Source organism: Mauremys mutica, unplaced genomic scaffold, assembly GCF_020497125.1.
Source record: "Mauremys mutica isolate MM-2020 ecotype Southern unplaced genomic scaffold, ASM2049712v1 Super-Scaffold_100331, whole genome shotgun sequence".
NCBI lineage: Eukaryota > Metazoa > Chordata > Testudines > Geoemydidae > Mauremys > Mauremys mutica.
Genome location: NW_025423316.1, coordinates 395,346 through 407,609, shown reverse-complemented (window position 1 = coordinate 407,609; position 12,264 = coordinate 395,346). Strand labels below are relative to the sequence as shown.

Genomic DNA, 12,264 nt, shown 5'->3' with positions numbered 1-12,264 from the left:
CCTCCAGGAGAGCTTGGTGGAGATCTCCGAAGTGGATTTCTGTTCTATCCACGTTCATATTGACCTTCTTTTCGCATAGTTAATATTCCTGTTCTGTTAGAAATAAATGTTTTCATGTTTAAAGCACTTACCGAGTGATCCTTCCCCTGATTCAGGGTCCAGGTTAACGGCTGGGGAGGGTTGGTAGGGGATCTCCGTGAGGGTGATGAAGAGATCCTGGCTGTCGGGGAAATCAGCGTTGTAAGCGCTGTCGACTGCCTCGTCCTCCTCATCTCCTTCCTCATCTTCCTCGTCCGTGAACATCTCCGAGGAACCGGCCGTCGACACTATCCCATCCTCAGAGTCCACGGTCAGTGGTGGGGTAGTGGTGGCGGCCGCACTGAGAATGGCATACAGTGCCATGTCTGGGGCTGGGATCCAGAGCGTCCGTTTGCCGCTTTGGTCTTCTGGTAGCCTTGTCTTGGCTCCTTGATTTTCACGTGGCAATGCGTTGCATCCCGGCTGTATCCTCTCTCTGTCATGGCTTTGGAGATCTTCTCGTAGATCTTCGCATTCCGTTTTTTGGAGTGCAGCTCCGAAACACAGACTCATCGCCCCACACAGCGATCAGATCCAAGACTTCCCGATCAGTCCATGCTGGGGCCCTCTTTCTATTCTGAGATTGCATGGACACCTCTGCTGGAGAGCTCTGCATCGTTGCCAGTGCTGCTGAGCTCGCCACGATGTCCAAACAGGAAATGAGATTCAAACTGGCCAGACAAGAAAAGGAATTCAAATTTTCCCGGGGATTTTCCTGTGTGGCTGGTCAGAGCATCCGAGCTCAGACTGCTGTCCAGAGCGTCAACAGAGTGGTGCACTGTGGGATAGCTCCCGGAGCTGTTAGCGTCAAATTCCATCCACACCTACCCTAATTCGACATGGCCATGTCGAATTTAGCCCTACTCCCCTCGTCGGGGAGGAGAACAGAAATCGAACTAAAGAGACCTGTATGTCGAACTAAATAGCTTTGTTGTGTGGACAGGTGCAGGGTTAATTCGATTTAACGCTGCTAAATTCGACATAACCTCCTAGTGTAGACCAGGCCTAAGTCTTAAGCATTTGTATCACTTCTCTACTTCCTGCTACTTTGAAAGATTAGAAAGTGTGGAAATAGAGCACAGGTGGTTTTCTCATGATGCAACCTACCCACTAGCATGAGAGCCCTTCCACCCACACTTTTGGGAGAAGACCCAGGGTGAAATGAACTCACAGAAATGGAAGGATCCTAGATTATTGCAGAATGTGATTTCACACAAAGCTCACTGGGTGGAAATGGGAATTAAGAGAAAACTGGCCTATAGGTTTATATTTTATAATCTTTGAATGAATTGTTACCAGCGACAATGAAATTAAACATGAAGTTAATTAGTGTAAAGTAAGAGGCTGATTATGTGATAACTTTCAGTGTTACAATATAATTCAGGTTTTCTTCTAGTTCTCTCCCTGCCCCTCCTACTATATCGGAAATGGAGGCTAATCTTGAAAAGTAAAACTTCACTCCAAAGGAATTAGAGTGGGGGAACATGGGAGAGAAATAGCATGTATGAAAATAGAGCCCCAGCGTAGACTGTAATTATTTCTATTTCAAATGGAATTTATTCTGATAAACTTTAAAATAATTTTTTTCAAGAGGAATATTGCTTGAGTCAAAATGTGTAGCCTTCTACAGAGTTAGAGGGTAACAGCCACAGAGTTCCCCAATCTGCTTGGTTGCTAAACAAAGATACGTCGGGCAGGAGGGGTCAGAATTTAAAATGGTGATGGATGCAGGACGATTGATTTTTGCAACCAGTTATTTTTATGGGTGCTGAGGTCCCTTTTCCTTTTGAGGAGGCAGCTGTTAGAGCCCAGCTGCTTAACCCTCAGGCCTGGCCATGGAAACCTCCCCGTAACTGGCCTTATGTGTCTTTCATGTTTGATACATTTGGGGTTCGCACGTCCACACGACATGCGGTTACAACAGCAGATATTTTGAGAAAACTGCCGGGCTCAGCCGGGCTGTTCCAAACTCTGCCTCACTTCATCTAGAGTGGGTCATGTGACGAAGTCTCCATGGCAACTAATGGCCAGGCCTTCCCCCCCTGCAGGGGGATGCTAAAGATGGGGGAGAACAAAGAGATCAGGTGATCTCCTGCCTGGGAAGTAGACAAAGCCCAGAGAGGAGGGGGTGGGGGGGTTGGCAGTTTTGGAAGCTGGCTGGGAAATGGAGAGGAGCCCCCATGGGGCTCGGGCCTCCCAACGGGGCTGTGGCCTCCCTGGGGCCCAAGATGGACCGAACTAAAGGGGGTCCTGTTGTCTGTACCGGCAAGACCTGTTTTGGACTGTGTTCCTGTCATCTAAATAAACCTCTGTGTTACTGGCTGGCTGAGAGTCACGTCTGACTGCGCAGTGGGGGGACAGGACCCCCTGGCTTCCCCAGGACCCCGCCTGGGCGGACTCGCTGTGGGAAGCGCACAGAGGGGCAGAGGATGCTGAATGCTCCAAGGAGAGACCCAGGAGGTGAAGCCGTGTGAGCTTCTTGCCCTGCAGACAGTCTGCTCCAAGGGAGAGGAGGCTCCCCAGAGTCCTGCCTGACTTTGTGGGGAGCAGTTCCAGAGCATCGCCCGGGGACTCTGTGACACCCCCCACTCCCGACCCGCAGCCCCTGCTATCCCAGTCCTGACCTCCAGATTCACAGCTCTGCTGGTGCCCCTCACTCCCGACCCACAGCCCCTGCTATCCCAGTCCTGACCTCCAGACTCACAGCTCTGCTGGTGCCCCTCACTCCCGACCCACAGCCCCTGCTATCCCAGTCCTGACCTCCAGACTCACAGCTCTGCTGGTGCCCCTCACTACCGACCTGCAGCCCCCTGGCCTCCCCGCTGAGCTCCCCAGTCACTGCACTGCTGGTGCCCCTCACTCCTGACCCGCAGCCCTCTGGGCTCCCTCCAGCTCTGTTGGTGTTCCTCACTCCTGACCCCCAGCCCCTGCTATCCCAGTCCTGACTTCCAGACTCACAGTTCTACCAGTGCCCCTCACTCCTAACCCGCAGCCCCCTGCGCTCCCTCCAGCTCTGACGGTGCCCCTCACTCCCGACCTGCAGCCCCCTGGGCTACCTCCAGCTCTACCAGTGCTCCTCACTCCCGACCCGCAGCCCCTGCCATCCCATTCCTGACCTCCTGTGACGTTATGAGTATAATATAATATTTCATTGAAAGGTGAAAGGGCCAGAAAGAGTTAATTAACTCACATCACGGACTGACCTGACCCATGGGTGAACCTTAAGGACTGGTTAGGAAGATCTATAAATGAACAGAGCTTTGAAATGCAAGTTTGCATTGTTAGAGGTAGAAGGGGAGATGTTTGCTCAGGGCTTGTGATGTCAGCAAACAAGTCTTGTCTATTGCTGTAGTTTTAATTCAAAGATCAAAAAAGGAATATTAATATTTATGATGATACTTGAGTGAAATAGTATTATTGTCTCTGTGTCTCTTTGAAGGTTGTGCTAACCTGGATCTGAAGTGTTTAATGGGTAAATTACCCTGTGCTAATTGCCAGGATGTTTGGGAGAAAGAGTTAAGCCTGTTGTTTTCTCAGGCTGAAAGGCTGCTGGAAATGTATAAGAACCCTGGGACATGATTCTGCTTCATCTCAGATCTGCTTTGGGATTTAAGAGGGGGAAACCTTAAGCCATAAGGATTGAGATCCCCAGTCACCGACTGGAGTCACCCTGAATATGGACATTGGACTGTAACCCATTTCTAAAAGGACTTTTGGCAACTACAAGCTCATTTCTGCTGTGTATCTGAACCTCAAGAATTGAATTCAAGTCTCTCTGTATATTGATCTTTTAACCAACTCTCTCGCTCTCTTTTCTTTTTTAATAAATTTTAGCTTAGTTAATAAGAATTGGCTATAGCATGTATTTTGGGTAAGAGCTAAGTTATAATTGGACCTGGGTATGTGGCTGATCCTTTGGGATTGGAAGAACCTTTTCTTTTATATGATGAGATCAGATTTTCAGGAATCATCATCATATCTGACGTGTGTGTCCGGACGGAGGCCTGAGGCTGGGCACTTTAAGGGAACTGCGTTGTTTGGACTTCTGAGAAACCATTGAGGTGCTACAGAAGCTGTTTTGTGCTGGTTGGTAAATCTAAGTATTAGAATAACCACCAGCGTTTGGGGTTTGTCTGCCCCATTTTGTTTGCAGTTCACCCTGATTGAGTGACCTCAGCTGGCTCCCACGGGCAATACAGTCACACTGCTCCTTTCTAGTCACACTTTCTACACATCTAACATTAGTATATAATGTTATACAGATCTATCCCAACACCTGCCGGAGGTCCGCTGGTAATGCGGATTCGGCGGCATGCCTGCAGGAGGTCCGCCAGTCCCGCGCCTTCGGCGTACCCGCCACCGAATTGCCGCTGAAGCCGTGGGACTGGCAGAGCTTCCGCAGGCATCGCCTAATGCGCATTACCAGGGGACCTCCTGCAGTTTTGTCACAGCGATTGGCAGGCCGCCCTCCGCAACTTGCTGCGCTGGTGCCTGGAGCTGCCCCTGTCCCTGACCCAGGGCAGAGGATATTGGAAGCTGAACATCCAGAGCTTGCAAGATAAAGGAGCAGGGGGCGAGGCCTGGTGGTGTTGGCAGAACGGGAAAGCATCAGAGGGTTCTATGGTAACCAGGGGGATTGGTGGGAGTCGGTGAGGGAGGAGTTGGTGGCTTTGTTCCGGCAGTCGGGCAAACACCACAACATTAAAGAAACCAACAGTGCCAAGTCCTGCAATGTCGCCTGTGGGATTTCCACAAGAGCATCCAGGCTGGGGAGCCAGTCAGTGTGTGACTACGACCGGATCAAGCGCCAGCTGCCCGAGTTCCAGGAGATGAGGCTGCAGCTGGCCGATATGAGCGGAAGCACCGAGTGAAGGGAGGGGTGGCTTCCCCTGACATTTTTGCGGCCTGCAGGGAATGGAGACAAACCAGGGGGATGCGGGGACTCAGAGCAGGACACACAGATCTGATAGTGCAGGACCACAGTTGCTGGAGGAGGAGAGAGAGTCCTGCGAGAGGAAGCCGCTGGTGGGAAGCAATAAGTGCAGAGTGCAAACCAGCCAGATGAGAGTCACAGGGATCTAGCAAATGAAATAGCAGCAGGTCCCATGGTGTAATGGGCAGCCCTCAGGACTTTGAATCCTGGAATCTGAGTTCAAATCTCAGTGGGACCTTCTGGAGATATGTTGATTTGCTGCAAACCATTAAAGCTCAACAGTTATCTTCTCCCTGGCTGAGCTAAAGTGATGGGTTTTTTCTCCTCCGCCTGGGTCACTGATGCCCACTGGAGATAGGTCTTTGGTCCAGCTCAGACAGAGACCAACACCTACAAAATCTCCACCAAGCATTCTCAAAACTACAGTACCCGCACGAGGAAATAAGGAAACAGATCAACAGAGCCAGATGTGTACCCAGAAGCCTCCTACTGCAAGACAAACCCAAGAAAGAAACCAACAGGACTCCACTGGCCATCACATACAGTCCCCAGCTAAAACCCCTCCAACGCATCATCAGGGATCTACAACCCATCCTGGACAATGATCCCACACTTTCACAGGCCTTGGGTGGCAGGCCAGTCCTCGCCCACAGACAACCTGCCAACCGGAAGCATATTCTCACCAGTAACTGCACACCGTACCATAGTAACTCTAGCTCAGGAACCAATCCATGCAACAAACCTCGATGCCAACACTGCCCACATATCTACACCAGCAACACCATCACAGGACCTAACCAGATCAGCCACAACATCACCAGTTCATTCACCTGCACTTCCACCAATGTAATATATGCCAGCAATGCCCCTCTGCTATGTACATCAGCCAAACTGGACAGTCTCTAAGGAAAAGGATAAATGGACACAAATCAGACATTAGGAATGGCAATATACAAAAACCTGTAGGAGAACACTTCAACCTCCCTGGCCACACAATAGCAGACCTTAAGGTGGCCATCCTCCAGCAAAAAAACTTCAGGACCAGACTTCAAAGAGAAACTGCTGAGCTTCAGTTCATCTGCAAATTTGATACCATCAGCTCAGGATTAAACAAAGACTGTGAATGGCTTGCCAACTACAGAACCAGTTTCTCCTCCCTTGGTTTTCACACCTCTACTACTAGAACAGGGCCTCATCCTCCCTGATTGATCTAACCTCGTTATCTCTAGCTTGCTTCTTGCTTGCTTATATATACCTGCCCCTGGAAATTTCCACTACTTGCATCCTACGAAGTGGGTATTCACCCATGAAAGCTCATGCTGCAAAACGTCTGTTAGTCTATAAGGTGCCACAGGACTCTTTGCTGCTTTTACAGATCCAGACTAACACGGCTACCCCTCGGATACAAGAGAAGAGAAGAGAAGAGAAGAGAAGAGAAGAGAAGAAAAGGGAGGGGAAGTCTTTTCTATCCCTGCCTAGCTCCATTGGTCTCCTGTGGCCCTTTCGGCTCTCTGCTCCCCTGTTGGGGAGATGCAGAGACAAGTCCCCATCTGGGTGAGTCACCGAGAGGCTGTGTCCCATGGTGTGTGTGGGGGAGAGGGGGAGGGGTGGGATGGGGTTCAAGGGGAGAAGGTTCTGTGTGACAGTGTGTGGGGGAGGGGGAGGGTGTGTTCCTTAGGATAGAAATAATGGAAAACACAGGGGCAGTGACAGTGAAGCCCCGTGTCTGAGTGTTATGACCCTGTGTGGTGCTGCCATTCACCTTCCCCTCCTATGGGCTCAGCTTTCATTGAATCCAGCATTTTTTCACCTGTCCTCACCACAGAGGTGTCCCACACGCCTCAGCTACCGAGTGTCCCTCTTAGAGACGCCGAGGACTGGAACTGATTTCAGCTGCTGGACAGCTCTGCTAGGTCTTTATTCATTTGCACAGGAAAATGCTGAGTGTTTAAATTCATTTCAAGCCCCCTGCCCCCATTCAGCGAACTCCTGAGCACACTGGAGATAGGTCTGGAAATCGATTTTCATTCGAAAAGGTTTTAAAGGGAATCACTTGGATTGGAACTAGGAACCCATTACCCTGCAGGGAAACATTCACCCACTGACCTACCCTCACAACAGAGAATGTCAGGTATAGCCCAGAGCAGGACCAGTTTTTAACCTGGGGGTTAGTAAACTTTATCTCTGTAGAAACACCACAGCTTACAAACTCCCCACCCCCACTCTGTGTCACCAGAGCACAACAACAACTCTCCTTGGGGCACACACAGCTCCCCAGATCCCTGCCCGTCAGTTTCTCCAGCGTTGCTCCAATCCCTTAAAGCAGGGTCTCAACCTCAATTTACCTTAGGGCCGGTGCCAGTCCTCCAGTCCTCCCAGTGGGCCAATAATGTCACTCATATTGCCCAGAACCTGCCCCCAAAACTCTGCCCCTCACCTGCCTAAGGCTCTGGGAGGGAGTTTGGGTGTGTGGGGAGGAGGTCTAGGGTGCAGGCCCTGGGCTGGGGATTGGGATGCAGGAGGGGTGCAGGCTCTGGGGGGATTTTGGGTGCAGAAGGGGTGAGAGGCTGGTCTCTGGGAGGGAGTTTGGGTGGGGGAGGGGTTCTGGGGTGCAAGCTCTGGGATGGAGTTTGGGTGCTGGGTGCAGGCTCTGGGCTGGGGCAGGGGGTAGCGGGAACAGGAGGAGGGGTGGGGGTGCAGGCTCTGGGTGGGAGATTGGGGCGGGCAGGAGGGGGTGTGTGGGAAGGGGGAGGGGGTGCAGGCTCTGGGAGGGAGTTTGGGGGCTGGGGGCATGGAGGGAGTGGGTGCAGGCTGTGGGAGAGAGTTGGGGGCAGGGTTGTGTGGAGTGGGGAGCAGGCTCTGGGAGGGAGTTTGGGAGTGGGAAGAGCTATGTGGGGAGGGGGGAGGGTGCAGGCTCTGGGAGGGGGTCAGGGTTAGGGTTAGCACTTACCTGGGGCTCCAAGGCGGGGTGGCCTGGGGGGCCTTCATGTGCTGCTGCCCCCAGAAACCGCCCCCAAAGCATCTCATTGGCTGCAAGGGCTCAGGGTGGGGGCAGCATGCGGAGGCACAGCCCCACCCTGCCCTGCCATGCGGAGGGGCCGGCAGCCACTGGAGGGAGCAGGCAGATGCTGCTCAGCTCCGCTGCACTGCTGAGGCCCCTGTGGGGAGCAGGTGGGGCCAAGGGAGTGACCTGGTCCCAAAACTTCTGGAGCCCCACGGGCGAGACCTGGGGACCAGGGCTGCCAGCCAGACAAACCCCTTTAAGAGGAGGCGTCCCTCTCCCTGTCAAAAACTGATCTTCCTCCTTCAGTTCAGTGACAGCCTGAATTGTTCCTTATCCCGCCAGAGCCAGAGGACTGAAAGCAGCAACATCAAACCCCTGTGTAGCTCGCAGGAATGGACATAAACACTCCCTGGTATCTGAGGAGATGTTCAGCTTTGCCCTTGGTCAACTACAAGGCTAAAGGGAAAGGAGGTGGCGCCAGATATAAAGAGTGAAACACGACACATCATAGTTATGCACATGGTGGCTGCAAAATCTTTTGATGTACTTCTGCTTATCAGCAGTGTATTGTTTTCTCTGGAGTACAGGCCTTGACCAAGAAATTTGTATCTTGATAAAATAATCGACTATCCCTGGTGAAGGCAATGGACTTGACACCCACTGGGGTGTCCCTACACAGGTACAAGTACTAACAACAGTGGCTGCCTTTTAGCCATAGATTTTAATCGGGTCAATAAATACAAACCCCTGTTAAATCATTTCTCAGCCCGAGTCCGTCACCCACATTCCCTAGAGCATTGGGCTACCATGTGGACGTTTCATTTCCGACCTCAGTTTCACACAGAGACAAAATTTCCTTTGCACAGGTCCATGAACAGCAAAACCTCCCTGTGTCTCTGGTCTGAGCCAGGGCATTCAATTCCAGTGAACCCTTCTCTCCTGCAATGGCGACAGTCAGACAGAGGGGACGTGGCACCTGCATCCCTGCCAGGCAGATATTGGCTCCGCTCTTTCTTTCTGCTGCTGTTGTTAGTCCATGAAACATCAAGGGTGGAATGCAAGGCTGAGTTCATGCACCAGCCCTAAGTGCCCCAGAGAAATCCTGCCCCCTGCTATTGGAACGATGTGCTGGAGATTTGACTAGGAAAGGGACTGTCTGAATTGTCAGAGTGGGGAATGAACAACAATCTACAGCAATGTCGTTCACACAAACACACTCTCATCCTGCTCCAACCGGAAGGGAAATGGGCAGGAATTCTCGCTGTTCAGCCAAGGACACACTTACACTAATGCAGCCATGAGTGTGCTGGGGAAGCTGGTCTGAGCAAACAATTTGAAGTGACAATTCAGTGAGAACAGAATCATGATGTAGTGAAATACATGCACATTGAGTAGTTGTGGCCGAGTGGTTAAGGCGATGGACCAGAAATCCATTGGGGTCTCCCTGTGCAGGTTTGAATCCTGCCAACTACGCAAGCACTGCACTGTTATTATTTTTGTAGTCTTAGTGCCTGAGCATCCAGAGTGCGAACTGGAGCTAAATCTAGTTTCACTCTGTCTACACTTAAAAGGCTGCTCTGGCACTGCTATAGCACTTTGGAGTAGACAGTGACTGGAGGGATTTTCCCATCCCTGTAATAGCTGCATGGACAGAACAATTCTTCCTTTTCTTTAGCACTATCTAACCCGGGCTTAGGTCATCTTAACTATATGGGTTTGTGGGGGGGGTCACACCCTGGGAGACATCGCTTTGCCAGTTCAGTGCCCAGCGTACACCAGCCCTTAGATCCCTTGGGGTATTTCAATGCAGGCACTGACCTGTGACAGGAAAACATGAGCTCACAAACACAGAGACTGAATTTCCCACATTTAATCTCGCTGCACTTTCCAGAAAGTCACAAAATTCAATTCATTCTTGCTAGGACAGAGAAAAAATAAGTGATACTAAGTTTTTGGCTTGATTAAATAAAATTAAGTGTTTAATTAATATAGTAAAAATCTGTACTGATTCCTCTAACTAACACCATAGCGTGAAATAGGAACAGAGACAAATCTTGTCAGTGACGACTAATTTCACAAATGATCTTCCCATTATTAATTTCCACGCTGCCCCCAATGGAGGTCTGGGCATCTCCAGTGTCATTGCTCTGCGTTCACCTTCCCCTAGAATTGGTCTCAGACATTCGACTTCCTCTGCGGCATGGGGCTCGGGTCACTTGCTGGAGGATTCCCTGCACCTTGAGCTCTTTAAGCCACAATTTGAGGACTTCAATAATTCAGACATAGGCCAGAGGTTTGTTACAGGAGTGGGTGGGTGAGATTCTGCGGCCTGCATTGTGCAGGAGGTCAGACTAGATGATCATAATGGTCCCTTCTGACCTTAAGTCTAAGAATCCATGAATCTAGTCCCAAATTTGGAAAACTGTGCAGTTCAGAATGAGAATAGTTACCCCGTCTCCTTCCTGCACCTGGTCTACATTGCTCCACAGCAGTTTCTCCACCTGCAGTCACCGCAGCACTGCAGTGCAGCCGCCCAGGGTTCAGCAGGGGCCCCTGGCAATGACAGTGGGTGCAGCTAACAGCCCGGTGTGCCTGGTCGTGAGGCAGCTGTAAAAAAGTAACAATCCCCCCCCCCCAAAGTACAGAGACTGAATTCCCCAACTTTAACATCATGACCCCCTGTAGAAAGCCACACGTGTCAGTTGTAGTTTCACAGGGAGATGCAAAAATCAAGTGACCAATTTTTAAGTTGAGTAAATAAAGTTGAGGAGATAGTTATTAACCTCACAAAAATACACTAAAGATCCCTCAACATAACACCTGAAGGTGAAATATAAACAGAGACAAACCTTGTCAGCAAAGGCTCATTTCCCAAACGATCCTCAAAATGTTACTAATTCCCACCCCTCCTCCACAGGAGCTCTGTGCAGTGTAACTGTTCTGCAGGCAGCTTCCCATTCAATGCTGTTGTGGGACATTCCCAGGCCTGGAAATGTACCAACGACAGAATTTGAAGAGCAAACCTGGCTCCCCGCACCAGGCGGGATTTGAGTGTTTTGTCCCTGTCACTTAGTCTTTGTCAATAGTACAGACGCCAGGGGCAGGACTCCAGGCTCTGCTTGAGGGATCCTGGCACAGGGGCTGGGGGGGAGAAAGGATGGTAGATTCTGACCTGGAGAGGAGGTAATAAGTGAAGGGGGCATTTTTTATTAGCCCCCTCCTGAGGGTCCCCAGGGCTGGAATTCTACATTCCACAGGGGCAAATAAGGGGGTGACACCACTTGGTTAATGAAAACCAGTGCTCTAGGTGAGGTTTGAACTCAAAAACCTCAGCATAGCTCCTCTCAGCACTGCCTTATAAGTACTGTGTGCTAACCAATTGCACCACTAGAGCACCTGTTAATTAGGATTCTCTGAGACTCCTAGGTTGATACAGGCGAGGACTGACCCCAAAACATTCTCAATGGGGCTGAGAGCAGGTAGCGACAAGTGTTGTACTCGGTGGGGTGGATTCTTCTTAAGGCTTCCAGGCCCCATTTGACCCTTTTGTTCTTCCCTGTGTAATAACAGAGCTGGTTAAGACTCAATGGAGAGTCTTGCTGCAGACCAACTGGTCTGAAATCACTGGTAACCAGATTTAAGCATTAGTCCTGCTTTGGGACAGTGTCTCTCATGCAACAAACTGCCCAGTCTGCGCTAGCAGTGAGGCTCCCTCACTAACAGCTGAATTCAGGGAGAGCTGTGTGAAGTGCAGGGCCCCAGGGGTGCCTGAACAGGGGGGAACAACACCCCAGGTGCCCAGAGCAGGAGAGGTGTGTTGGGCTCCAGCCTGGGACTCTGCCTCCCTCCTGCCTAGCCCTGACTGTGAAGCCTGGCCCTGGAACTCCTTCCTTTAAATGCCATGTGGGCAAGAGGAAGAGTGTGGCAGCTGCAAGTACAGGGACCAAAGTTGTGGACATCAGGTGAAGCAGCGAGAAACAACCATATGGTCAAACCACAGGAATCTCTAGCCAGACTGTTAAGTTCTAGGACCCCCAACCGATAGCCGCCCATTGAACTAGCCAGACCAAAGACCTATCTCCAGTGGGCATCAGTCACCCAGCAGGAGGGAAAGAATACTCAGCCCAGTTCACCCTGAGAGAAACACATGGGGCTCCAGTACTTTGTAGCAAAGCAGCGTATCGCCACAAGGTCCCACTGAGATTTGAACTCAGATTCCAGGATTTAAAGTCCTGAGTGCTGCCCATTA

The 12,264-nt window shown here is 50.9% G+C and overlaps 1 non-coding gene across 1 annotated transcript; it reads left to right on the top strand.

The window, feature by feature from the left end:
• Positions 1-9,406: 9,406 nt before the first annotated feature.
• On the top strand, positions 9,407-9,488 carry TRNAS-AGA. Its single transcript has one exon. It is a non-coding gene; the product is annotated as a tRNA-Ser (tRNA).
• Positions 9,489-12,264: the final 2,776 nt, after the last annotated feature.